We start from the raw sequence: 12,500 nt of genomic DNA on the forward strand, positions 1-12,500 counted from the left end.
AGGAGCATCCATCATCCCCTTCCCTGACCACACTTTTTGTCTAGTGTGGACTATGGAGATCAATAGAATTCTATATAGGGGAAATCACCTCGGCTTTAATGAGCTGCAAGTCTTAGTCAGTCTTGGTTTGTATTTTTAATTTTTTCCTTTTAAAATTAGAAATCGGGGAAAAAATCCTATTCCTTTGGGAGTGGAGAGTACTATGTATGCACTACTACTTTCACTAGATCAATGCTCAGTTTTAAGTTGTTTTTCTTTCTATAAAAAGGTATAGCTAATAGCGTGGGACACACAAGCCATGTGATTTCAGTAACGTTATACTTTAATAATATCTACTCTTAAGGAGTACTGTTGGGTATTTTTGTGGGTTGATTTTTAGAGTATGATATTCTACCTAGGGTCTCAGTAGTGGAAAAGAAATCCAAGAGGCACTTTGATAACAAACAATTTTGTATTGACTTTGTTGTTGCCCCTAGTTAAATAATGTTTTGCAGTCTTTTAGGACACTTATATCTTGTACTGTTGCTTACCCTCACAGCTAAACTAATGTATTGATAGAATAGGTATTACAGAGACTGAGTTTCAGAGAGGATAAGTGACTTGGCTATGGTCCTATAATTATTACTACATAAAGCTGACCCTAGAGCCCAGATTCCAAACTAAATCTGTTCAATTAAATTAAGTTATTTTTCTTCCTCCTAAATTAGACAGTATAGTAGTCCCCTCTTATCGAGGGTTTTGCTTAACCAGGGTAAACCTTCGTCCAAAAAAATTAAATGGAAAATTCCAGAAATAAACAATTCATAAGTTTTAAATCGTGTGCTGTTCTGAGTAACATGATGAAATCTCATGCCCTCCCACTCTATCCCAGGGTATCCACACAGTATATGCTACTGCCCCATAAGTCACTTAGTAGCCATCTTGATCATCAGATCAACTGTTGGGGTATTGCAGTAACCCTTGTGTTCGAGTAACCCTTATTTTACTTAACAATGGCCCCAAAGCGCAAGACTGATGCTGACAATTTGGATATGCCAAAGAGAAGCCGTAAAATGCTTCCTTTAAGCAAAAAGGTGAAAATTTTTGGCTTAATAAGGAAAGAAAAAAAATCGTTTGCTGAGAGCTATAGTAACTTTTATTACAGTATATTGTTATAATTGTTCTAGTTTATTATTAGTTATGTTGTTAATTTCTTATTGTGACTAATTTATAAATTAAACTTTATCATAGGTATGTATGTATGTATAGGAAGAAACATAGTATATATAGGGTTCAGTACTATCTGCAATTTCAGGCATCCACTTGGGTCTTGGAAGGTATCCATTGCAGACAGGGGGGAACTACTGTATAGGGAAGTTTACTCACATTGTGCCATTTTCTTTTCCTCATGAAATTTGAATGGAATCTGAAGTTGGGTTGTTCTGAGGGAGAATAGTTAGCATTTCCGTGGTTTTTTTATGGCCTCAGAATAATCCACTGAGGTAGAGGAGGTGTAGGAGGCCAATTAACACGTTAGGAGACTGAGATTCTAAGAAGCTGTAAATGGAAGTGGTAGTAAAGGGCATGGTGGTGAATGGCAGTGCTTGAACTCAAGGCTGCCAGCTCCTTGCCAAGCTCCTTTTATTGCATTATGGTGAATAAAGTACCGGTTAGGTTAGAATAATTGTTGGGGAAATGCTGTCAGATTAGAGTTGCGGGTTTTCATGTCACCTTACAGACCTGGGCAAAAGCAGGAGATGAAGAGCTCTGTACTCTCATGCCGTCAGTTCGAGTGATTGAGCCTACCCTGCTCTGCAGTCTTTCTTCCTGGTGTAGGATATTACCCACAGCATTTTGATAAATAATGAGTAATAGGTAGATTACATTTGGGTCTGTTTTCCTGCAACTGAAAGCCCTTATATTTAGAACAAATCTTTTAAGTATCAAAATACATTTTTTCCTGTTTTATATCATGTTTTCTAATTACACCAACAGAGAATATAATTGGAAAGTGATGACCAGTTGCAGACTGAGTTGCTAAGGAAGCCTGAATTTTAATTCTATGTTTTATATTCTCTGGAATCTCGCCTCCCCATCTTAACTATTGCAAGAAGGCTAGAGATTTTGTCTTTTTTTGTTATTGTTATTGTTCAGTGCTCCCCAATTTTAGCACATGTCCTGCTCCCTGTTAAGTCTCAAGTATTAAGAGTTTGAGTGCCTGAATGAATAAATGAGTGAGTGGTTGTCACACTAAGAACCCTGACTTTTTACTAGGGGCATGCTATAGATAACTGTTAATGAAGATTTTCTTAACTGGAGTAGATAGGAAAATTGAAATATCCTTAAATGGGAGAAAATTATCTAAATGCTCACAGTTCTTTCATGAAAATCAATCATCTCTAACTTGCAGGAGCTCTTATTAATAGCGCGGCTGCCATTATAATAAAATTATAAGTTAAGCACATTGACTATTCTTGAGTCTGAATAGAAGGCAGATTAAAATTTCTGAAGAACCTTTGGGAAAATATCTCCATCTACATTAAAAACTGGAAGTTTTGTTTATTTCTTGAAGATTTTATACAACTTTGCTTTCTTCCGTATAACAGTATATTCTTCCTGGTTTTGGGATAGCCCACCATTAATAGAATATCTTTTTAAAATGAACAATACAATTGAATGAAATTTTCAGTGAAGATGAATGTTGTGTAGAATTCCAATTTACTCTCTCTATTTTCTTAAGAGGATGTGCTCTTCTACCTAACCTGTAATTCCCTTTCCCCCACAAATGAAATTATATTTTCTCCAATGGCATTACTAATTTTTGTTCTTATTTTTTGAATGACCTTAACTTCAGTTTTGAAACAAACTGGTTTTGGCAGCATGCTAGGCCCTCAGTACACAGTACAATCATCTATAAAACTCTAGGTTTAATAGAAGAAAGTGTGAGAAAGCATCCAGTAGGTGTTTGGATCTGATTAGACTTTGAGTACTTCCTTACTAACAATACTGGAATATTGATTCCTTTGGAATTCACGTTCTGTATTCTTCTGCAGTTCATCAAGAGCTATTTGAGGGCTGACTCTATCCTGAGCACTACATTAGGTACTGTAGTAGATGGAAAGAGGAATAAAACCCATAGACTTTCCATCAAAGAACTCACAGCTTAGTGGGATGTGTGAAGCATGTTCATAAGAATTATCTTTCTATATGTGCTTTTAGAGGTAAAAACACGCTGGAAGGAGTCAGTGTAAAGACACATTCTGGTTTGTAGAATTAGAGGAGGCTCCTTGGGTGGGGGAGGTTAGCTGCAGAGGAAGACAATTTAAGGCAGAGAACTGTGTGAACCAAGTAAGGAAAATGGAAAAGTATGAGGTCTGCTTAAGAACAGTCTGTAATCACTGACTAAAAGAGGTTGAATGTATAATCATTGTGGGGATTAAAGTTGGCCAGATTCAGCTAGGATCATATGATATAAGATACTGAATTTCATACCTAGGAGTTTATATTTAAATTAGCAGGCAATAGGAAGCCATTTATGGTTCTAAATAGCAGAGCGACATGATCAGAACTTTAATTTGTTTTTATGGCTTTTCAACAAGAGAAATGTGAAGGATATCATTTACCTAGTGGTAACCAGGATTCTGTGCAATTCCTAGCACTTTTCTGTAACTCCATCCCCTCTCTTCCACTCAAGACAGCATATTGGTAAACAATTGAAAAAGAATATTATTAAATAAATATCTAAATCAACTTTCATTTATTTTAAAAAAGCACTTACAAATATACTTAGTGTTAGTTATGAATTAACTTGCAATATACTTTATAATGGATCATGACACAGAGCTTTGTGTGGTGACAGCGGTTAAGGACCAAGTTTGAAGACAATATGGCAGCACTATGTAGAGTAGATTGAAGTGAGGAGAAACTGGATGTAGTGAGAGAGAACAGTTAATAAGCTATTACATTATTCTTAGACCATTTAAAACAGGTCTGAATTAGGATTTGCAGTGGAAGTGAAAGAGGAAATAAAGTCTATAGGACATGGCAATTTACTGGATACTGGCGATGAGGAAGTGAAAGGAGCCTAGGATGAATCTACGATTTCAAACTGGGGTATCTCATAATAATAGAAATAAGAGTTGCTTTGAGTTGGAGAAGGAGAAAAATTGAATTCAGTTTGGGCTACTAAATTGAGGTTCCAGGCCACATCTTATAGAATGTTTCTGTAAAGCTGGAAATTTGGGCCTCCTTCTCAGGAGCATAGTGTAGATTTGAGTCATCTATAAATGGAATGTTCTTTCTACAACACTTCAAATACACGAAGGCATTCTCCATTCTATATGTGAACCCTCGTTTGATTCTTAATTGTCAAGTAATTATTTAATCCTTAAAATGATTAAGAATTGAATTTCCATTTGCCTGCTACCTTAAATTTTTTGGCCCCCTAAATGGTAGTAAAATGAATGTAAGGAATTAATGTGTGTTCCAGGAGTAAGTGCTTTTGTGAGGAAGAGAATTCATGGAGCTTCTCTAGCTTAGTATAGAAGGGAATATATTCAATTCTTTGCAAATCTGTTGCTTATTGATTACACATTTATTTAATGGCAAATATTATTCCCTTACACATTGCATGTGGGTGCCTTTCTGCCTTTTATATAATTTAAAAACCTTTTAAAAGTCTTAATTAAAAGACTTCTCAAGCTTCTATACAATATGATGTTTTCCATTTCTTAAAAGCTCAATTGTATCCTATCTGTCCTTTGAATCTTGCTGGTCTAGACAATTCAGGTGAAATTCCAGGGGTAGGAATTTGAGCTTATTTTGGACTCTCAGCTTTTGTTAATAAAAATTTTATCTATGGATAGGCATTTTCTAGTACCTATTTATAGACTTGCTTTTTACAACTGGTAGAATGAGAAAATGACTTGTTTTCCCTAGTTTGAAAAAGAAGTATAGAAGCACATTCATTGCATGGTAAATATTAATGATAATGATTATACTTAAAGCTTTTGTCATTCAAGAAGCTCAGAACTGGAAATTAGATTCCAACTATGCTTTATATACAGCATAGCCAGTGGCATTTAATGAGCTCTCTATTATCCGTGATTGTGGGTACAAGCGGAGATGGTTACTTGAAATTAAAAAATAATCTACCTTGGCTACTAATGTTGATATCTTACTGAACTTCTTAGCAAACCTGCCAACTATAGAAAACTTTTACTGATTAATGTTCTTCCCCTTATATTTTTCTCAACAACTTGTGAGGAAAGTTTTAAGATATAAAAAGCAAACTGATCAGTGAGTGAACAGGTTGTTAGGGGTGGAGGGGGATGATAGTGAGAGGGGTAGTTGGGTAAGGACCAAAGGGATTGGAGGGTGGGTTCACAGCCTGAGAGATAACAGTAATCAAGGACTGATGACAAGTTGTTGCTTGATTTTGACAGAAATCATCCCCCCCACCCCCACTGGAACTTTTGTCTCAAGAAGCATCCAGAGGTAAAAATTGGTTCATATATGTGTGGTGCTTATATATGCTAAATTTTCTGGTACAGTTCTGATTTCATGTTAAATTTTTTTTCTGTTTAAGGAAAATTGTGTTAAAAATTTACAATAAAGTAGACTCTTCTTAGAACTTAAAAAAATACTTTTATTTACATAAATTGATACATAAGAAAAGCTCTCTGTTGGTCAATATTTCTTATTTTTTAGTTGGATATGAGATATTGATTATTGACATTTTTGGTCATTCCAGAATATTTATTGCAGAACCTTGTTGATTTGTTTTTCTCATTTAGAAATACAATCACTTACTAGAAACACTTTTTGTTTATCTTGAGAGAAGTAGTTAATTCGGGTGCAAAATTATATTGTATGGGTGCGCTTTTAATTTATAGTTGCTACTTCTTATTTTACGTTTTTTTAATCAGGTAAATTGACTAGGGGAGACAGAATTTTTGCCTGAGCCTATGAAGATACCAAGTCATTTTCCGATAATTTTATAATTATGAAGTGGAATGTGGAAATTATGGAGTGGAAATTTTTTTTTTCTCCCCAAGTGATATTTTTTTTCCTCCCCAAATGATGAAATGCACTAAATTGAGAATTATTGTGGCTTATATTTTTGGGGGGATTAACAGCTCAACTGAATTGCTACAAAGCCTAGCCTCTTTGCAGTTACTCACTTCTGTTGTCTACTGGTCATTATCTGACCCCATCCCTACTAACATTTGCCCCCTCCGCCTTACACATACACACCAATGGGAGACTGCAAGGTTGTCAGTTTTAAGCCTTGGATACCTGTTTTGGCTTCAGTCTTGAGAGTTCCTTTCAGCCTAATTCATTCTTTCTGCAAAGAACTTCTGAACTTCAAATTTGCTTTTGCTTCTGGAGTTGGAATACCCCATACTCCTGCATTCCGTGAGTAGCTCATCTCTTGGCTTCCGTTGTATTTCTGCCACCTCATCCTCTGGCTTAGATCACCTATCAGTTTTGATCCTTTCTCATGTCTTTATTTAGTTATTAGCCACTTAGGGCAATTCAAGTCAGCAATAATAATTATATTTGATATTTATATAGTGCATACTATATGCCAGCTGCTTTCTAAGAGCTTTACCAACTTGGACGTTTAATTCTCAGAACAACTTTGTGAGACTAGTAGTATTATTATCCCTATTTACAGATGAGGAAACAAAGGTACAAAGATCTTAAGTGACTTGCCCCAGGTCAAACTGTAAGTAACGACAGAATGATTCCAGAGCCCATGCTCTCAAATGTTATGCTGAACTGCCTCCCTAGGAAAAAAGGTATTTTGTCACACAACTCTGTTTTGTAAAACTTGTGTGGCTAGAATAGTTTTCATAAGTCAGAAAACTAGTCTAAGTCAACACTGTGATTCACAAATGTTATTGCCTGGATACAAACTCATCAAATTTCCCAGTTTACCCAAAAAGAGGTCATATTTTTTTGTAACTCTCAAACAGACTTTTAAGTGCTTGTATAATTCATTTACTTATGTCATATAGCACTATATGTCTTTATAAAAAGGAGTCTTAACATATAAGTGCTTAACCTTTACTTCTTAATGATGAGCTTTTAAATTGTTATTGTGCTGACATAATTAGGTGTAACGCCTAAAATGCTTTGTGTGTGTAGCTATAAAAAGAAAGTAATGTGATCTAGGACTGACAGTAAAGCTGTATCTAGGAAAAAATCCTATGGAACATTGAAATTGAATGTGGTAACTGCAATTATCTAAAAGGAAGTCTATTACCTTATGATAAAACTGTCAAAATAATGATTGGGTGCTCCCACAAATTGTACAGAGAATCAATAAAACCAATATTACGTCACGGTTTGAGAATTTGGGAATTCCACTTTCTCCTAATTCGTGAGAGGATGCTAATATATTTAAGCATGAGATAATTGTAAGGTGTTTTTTTCCTGCTTCATTTTGTAAATAATTCTTTTTTTAGAGTAAATATTTTTGCTTGAGAAACAACAAATATTTTTGCTTGGTGAACAACTTTCTTAGAAAATATGAATAATATTTATTCATTAATCAGATAAAAATATACAGATACTATGAGCTACTTTCTTTTGTCTTGTAAGGACATCAAGTACATTTTGAGTAGATCTCCTTTGTTGAGCAGATAATTTTTGCTTCATTCAGAGCCCATGACTTGATCTTTTGGATCATAGTTGATCTGTGACGTCACTGTATATGAGCTAACCTTTGTATTTTAATGGGGATTACCAAGTTATTCTTGCTAAAACTAAATTGTGTGTGTAGGTGAATGATTTGTCTTCTACACTAAGCCACCTACCCTTCTCATTGTCTTTCTCACCTCACAACTTGCCGTTGTTGTCTTTCAGTCTGAGAAGACGTTTTATATAACTAACACAGGACTGATTTTTGGCAGATTCAGTGTTATTTATCTTGGTTCATCCCCTAGTCTCACATCCATAAATATTTGTTGACTTGAATTACATATTTGTTGATAATGTACCTACCATTTACTAATGACTCTAGGGCTGAGAGGATATTAAGGAATTTTGTAGATAACACGTAAAACATTTGAATAGAACTTTATTGCTTAAAAAAGTTTTGATATATTTTTGATCCATACAAGAACTTTTTGAGATAGATAAAGCAAATGTTATTTTCGGCTTTATAAATGATAAACAGAAGCTCAGGATAAATGACCAGCCTACTTATACAGTTAGAAAGAGCAAGAGCTGGGACTTGAACTCAGATCACCCACACCTACTTGCTCCTCTGCTTACCTTTGTTGTGTGCCTGAATGCACAAAGGAACCAACAAAAGCAATGAGTGAGGGAAGGGACCTAAGTCTTCTGATTTCAGAGTCTTCTTCTTTCCATTATTTAATGAATATGAATTAACAGCATTGTTTAGATATTTCCCAAGTGCTTAGCTTCTCTTAATGTTAGAAGACTATCTCCTTTCTACCTAAATCTCATCTATTACAATTTGTTTGTATCTTAGTTTGATCCTATACTAGTTGTCACCTTGGGTAACTCCTTCAGGAACCATGTTTGCTCTTCTTTAAGATTGGGTAACATCTGCCTTTCAATGTTATACAGATTAAAGAGATTTTGTAAAGTACCTAGCATTGTGCTTGGCGCATGGTAGGTACTCTGATGATAGTTACTTTTGTAGCAATAGGCAGTAATATTCCAATAAATAGTTGCCTAAAACATATGAAGGAATTAATTTACCCTTTATCTTCAAGTACTCCTGAAATTTGAATTCTCTAATTTTGGAGATCCTGAAACCTCTTAAAATACTTTTTATGATGCTCTGTATAGGGAGAAATTAATTATGGTCTTATCAGAGCTGTGTAGAATGGGAGGATGAACTCAATTTCCTGAATTCTTTTACTAATTTATTCTGTCTTGTAATAACAAAACAACAGCATATGTTTGGTCTACCTGTATGTGTACTATGGAAATTTACAACTTTTTTCCTGCTGAAATTACTCGTAATTATATCTTACACTTCAGGGATTCTTTTAGCCAACACTCTCTCAAAAGCAATAGGAGTTGGTTTTTGGGTGGTGATGGAAGGGTTAAATTTTTCATGAGGTCGTTTCTGGGGGCAGCAAGTCCACTAGAAAGCTTTTACTTTTTTTAATCAAATTTTTATTGGGATAATTTTAGATTTACAGAAAGCTTACAAAGATAGTACAGAGAGTTGTCCCTGTACCTGTTGCTCAGTTTTAGTTACCCCCAATGTTGCAGTTTTACGTTACTGTGGTACATTTGTCAGCACTAAGAAACCCACATTCACACCTTACTATTAACCGAACTCCAGACTTTGGTTGAATTGCACTACTCTTTCCATTAATGGCTTTTTGCTGGTCCAGGATCCAATCCAGGATCCTACGTTGCATTTAGTTATCATGTTTCCTAAGTCTCTTCTGGTGTGTGACAGTTTCTTAGTCTTTTCTTGTTTTTGATGATCATGATGGTTTTGAGGAATATTGATCAGGTATTCTGTATAAGGTCCCTCAATTTAGTTTTGTCTGATATTTTTCTCATGATTAGGCTGGGATTGTAGGTTTTGGGAAAGAATACCACAGAGGTGAAGTTGCCTTATCATATCAGAGAGTACATGATATCAATACTATTTATCACTGGTTATGTTAATCTCTTGGTGATGGTAGTGTTTGCCAGAGTTCTCTACTGTAAAGTTACTGTTTTTCCCTTTCTATACTCTGTTCTTTGGAAGAAAGTCACTAATTTTAGCCCATATTCACGTTGAAGAGGGAGATTAAACTCCAACTCCTGGAAAGAGGAGTATCTAGATATATTATTTGGAATTCTTCTGTAAAGAAGTTTTGTCTCTTCTCTATTTATTTATTCAATCACTTATTTATGTATGTATATATGGGCTTGTGTATATTTATTTTATACTTTGGGTTATAATCTCACTAGACAACTTTTATTTAGATTCAGGAGTTAAATTTGTGCCACACATTCTAATCTTTTCTTTTAATTCTATTCCCCCTCCTCTCTAGGGTACCCATAAACTAAGCAGACATATGTCCTTGTCTATCATTCATCTCGATGAAATTATTTGACATCAGTCTCAAGTAAAGCCCTCTGCAAAATGACTGATATATTCTCTTTAGTTACATATTCTTCTTCGTAAAAAGAGGCCTGCCAATGCTATAATAAGAGTTAAAAATAAATTTTCTCAGTCTGATCAAAATTTTCACAAATCTGTCATATTTATTAACAAACACCTTTTTGTTTTGTTTTATTTTTGCAAATCAACTAGTTTTGATTATTAGAGGCAATACTTTCTGAAGCGAAGAAATCAAAATAAAGGTGAATTCCTTTAAAATCTAGACCTGATTTTGGTTCTTTTCCATGCTTCAGTCATCACTCTTCCATAAATTATCAAAAATGCTGGCTAATCAGTGAATACCTTTGTCTACAGGGCATTGGGTGGGCAGAGCGTCCTATGGTCTGTTTATTTGACCTATTTTTTAATTATTTCTTGTTTCAGTCTTGGTTTTCTGCATTTCCATTGTAGCTGTTCCTGTTGAGTTTTCAGACTATTGATGAACATCTGGTAAAGAAAGGTGTGACTTCTTTAAGAACATTTCTTTAAATAATATTTTATAGATTTAGTTGCTTCAGTTTAGGTTTTCAGCAGCAGGGAAGAGATCTTTCTGTCTCTGGGGATGAAGGAAATAGGCTGCCTCATTCACAAAACCATTCGCCTGTTGGGTGTTCTTTGAGTCAGCTCTGGCATTCGTGCTGTTCTTTGTCTGGGGCTGCTTGCCTGGCTTTCTGAATGGAAGGTAGAAAACCATATCTTTAACAGTAGTATGAAAGGCAAAAGGGCTGGGAGAACTGAGATCAACAAATGGGTGACAAAGGGGCAGATTTTGTTTATAAAATTCCTTTATTTTTTATCAGCCATTCTGACATGTTGTGTGTGTGTGTTTCTCTCTCTCTCTTTCAAGGAACATGTGCTCCCCAGTCTGTGGAAAGCTGGGTCTTCTGGCTGAGTCGGGTTATCTGCCCTCAAGAGGCTTATGCTGTACTAGGGAGAATAAAATCCTCACGTAGAAGTGTATTCAATTTAGATCAAAATTGTTAGCAACATCTTAACTGGTTTCTTCCAAATTTTTTTGTACCGATAACGGATGCATTTGACACCTCTAAAAATTGAGCCTAGTGTTTCGTGCAGTGATGTAAGCAAAGTGGAATCACCTTTGGGTCTAGGAGAAATTTAGGATATATCATCCTTATTTTCTCCTAAGGGATAATCATATGACCTGTTTTAAATGCTTCATCATTTTATGGATTTTGATGTTTTTAAATTTGTTTGACCTTGGCAATATTGGTTTTTTTTTTTGCCAGGAATTAAATAGAATACCCAGAATTTTGAAGCATTCAAAACATCAGCTTGTTTTGGGCATAAAAAGTAGAATGTCATTAAATTTTATTAATTAAAATTTTAAAAATTTTGCGTAGATTTTATTTAGCAGTAGGGGGTAAAACAATTTTTTTTCATACTGTTTCTCTTCAGTGCTCTATTTCTCTGCATCTTTCCTTTTGTCCCCCATTCTTATTTAATTCGAAAAAAAAAAGTTTTGACACTTTGGATGTTTAGAATAGTTCCACATTTTCATTATAATTTCAAAGGAGTTGTGTTTCAGTACAAATTTACGTTTTCATTCATTCTCCCTTGGGAGACATCAGTAAAACAAAAAAATAGACAAAAATCCCTGTCCTCCAGGAGCTTACATCCTAATAATGAAGGCCAACCATAAATATATAAATAAGCAAATAATGGAGAATAGTAAGGTGATAAGTGCTGTGGGGGAAAAATAGAACAGTATGAATATGTGGAGCACCTGTATATAGAAAGGTGGAGAATAATGAATTTGATTAGTTTGGTGGGGGGGTCTCAAATTCAGTAAAGCATGGCGGAGCCCTCCAAGTTGCCTCATAAAATATTTTAGTCAGACTACCAAGTGGCTAACTGTTCGCCAATCCAGAAGGATATTTATCACATTGTCACTTAATGGTAGGGTTGATCAGCACCGAATCTTGTTACTTCTTAAAAAAAAAAAAAGGCAAGGGAAATCAGTTCATAGTATACTAAGTGCCTTTTTATTTTTGAATAATGAGATGGGAGCAGTTCATTAGCTGCTGGAGGGAAAAACAGCAGGGTAAGCAGGGCTGTACCTGGCTTGACAAGTATACTAATTACTCTCTTTCACGTGGAGCTGAAGGCATATTCGGTTTGGTTTAATGATCAGACGAAAAGGCATTAGAAGGCCCGGGCTCTGTCAGGTGAGGAAGAGCAGGTGTAAGCAGATTAGTTCTGCCAGAGTAACCCTTTGGAGTCATCTTCTCCAGGATGGCACTGGGGAAAAATATCAGCACTTTTTATTTTTAGTGGGAAGATAAATTTAAGAGGAGTAAATTGGAAAATCAAATGAGGGCTTTAGCAGCCGGGGAGATTTGCAGAGCTGTCTCCG

At 35.2% G+C, this 12,500-nt stretch overlaps 1 protein-coding gene across 4 annotated transcripts in view; it reads left to right on the forward strand.

The window, feature by feature from the left end:
• The window catches only part of CDIN1 (CDAN1 interacting nuclease 1), a 280,885-nt gene that overhangs the window by 65,671 nt on the left and 202,714 nt on the right, over positions 1-12,500 (forward strand). The window contains exon 1 of one of the 4 annotated variants that reach the window (XM_087424805.1): positions 5,445-5,475. The exons of the other annotated variants lie outside the window; for them this stretch is intronic. The gene's annotated coding sequence lies outside the window, so the exon portion shown is untranslated. Of the gene's footprint in view, positions 1-5,444; positions 5,476-12,500 lie in introns of those variants that run through there. 4 annotated transcript variants of the gene reach the window in all.

Source organism: Ceratotherium simum, chromosome 3, assembly GCF_057802395.1.
Source record: "Ceratotherium simum simum isolate JZ-2026a chromosome 3, ASM5780239v1, whole genome shotgun sequence".
Classification (NCBI taxonomy): Eukaryota; Metazoa; Chordata; class Mammalia; order Perissodactyla; family Rhinocerotidae; genus Ceratotherium; species Ceratotherium simum.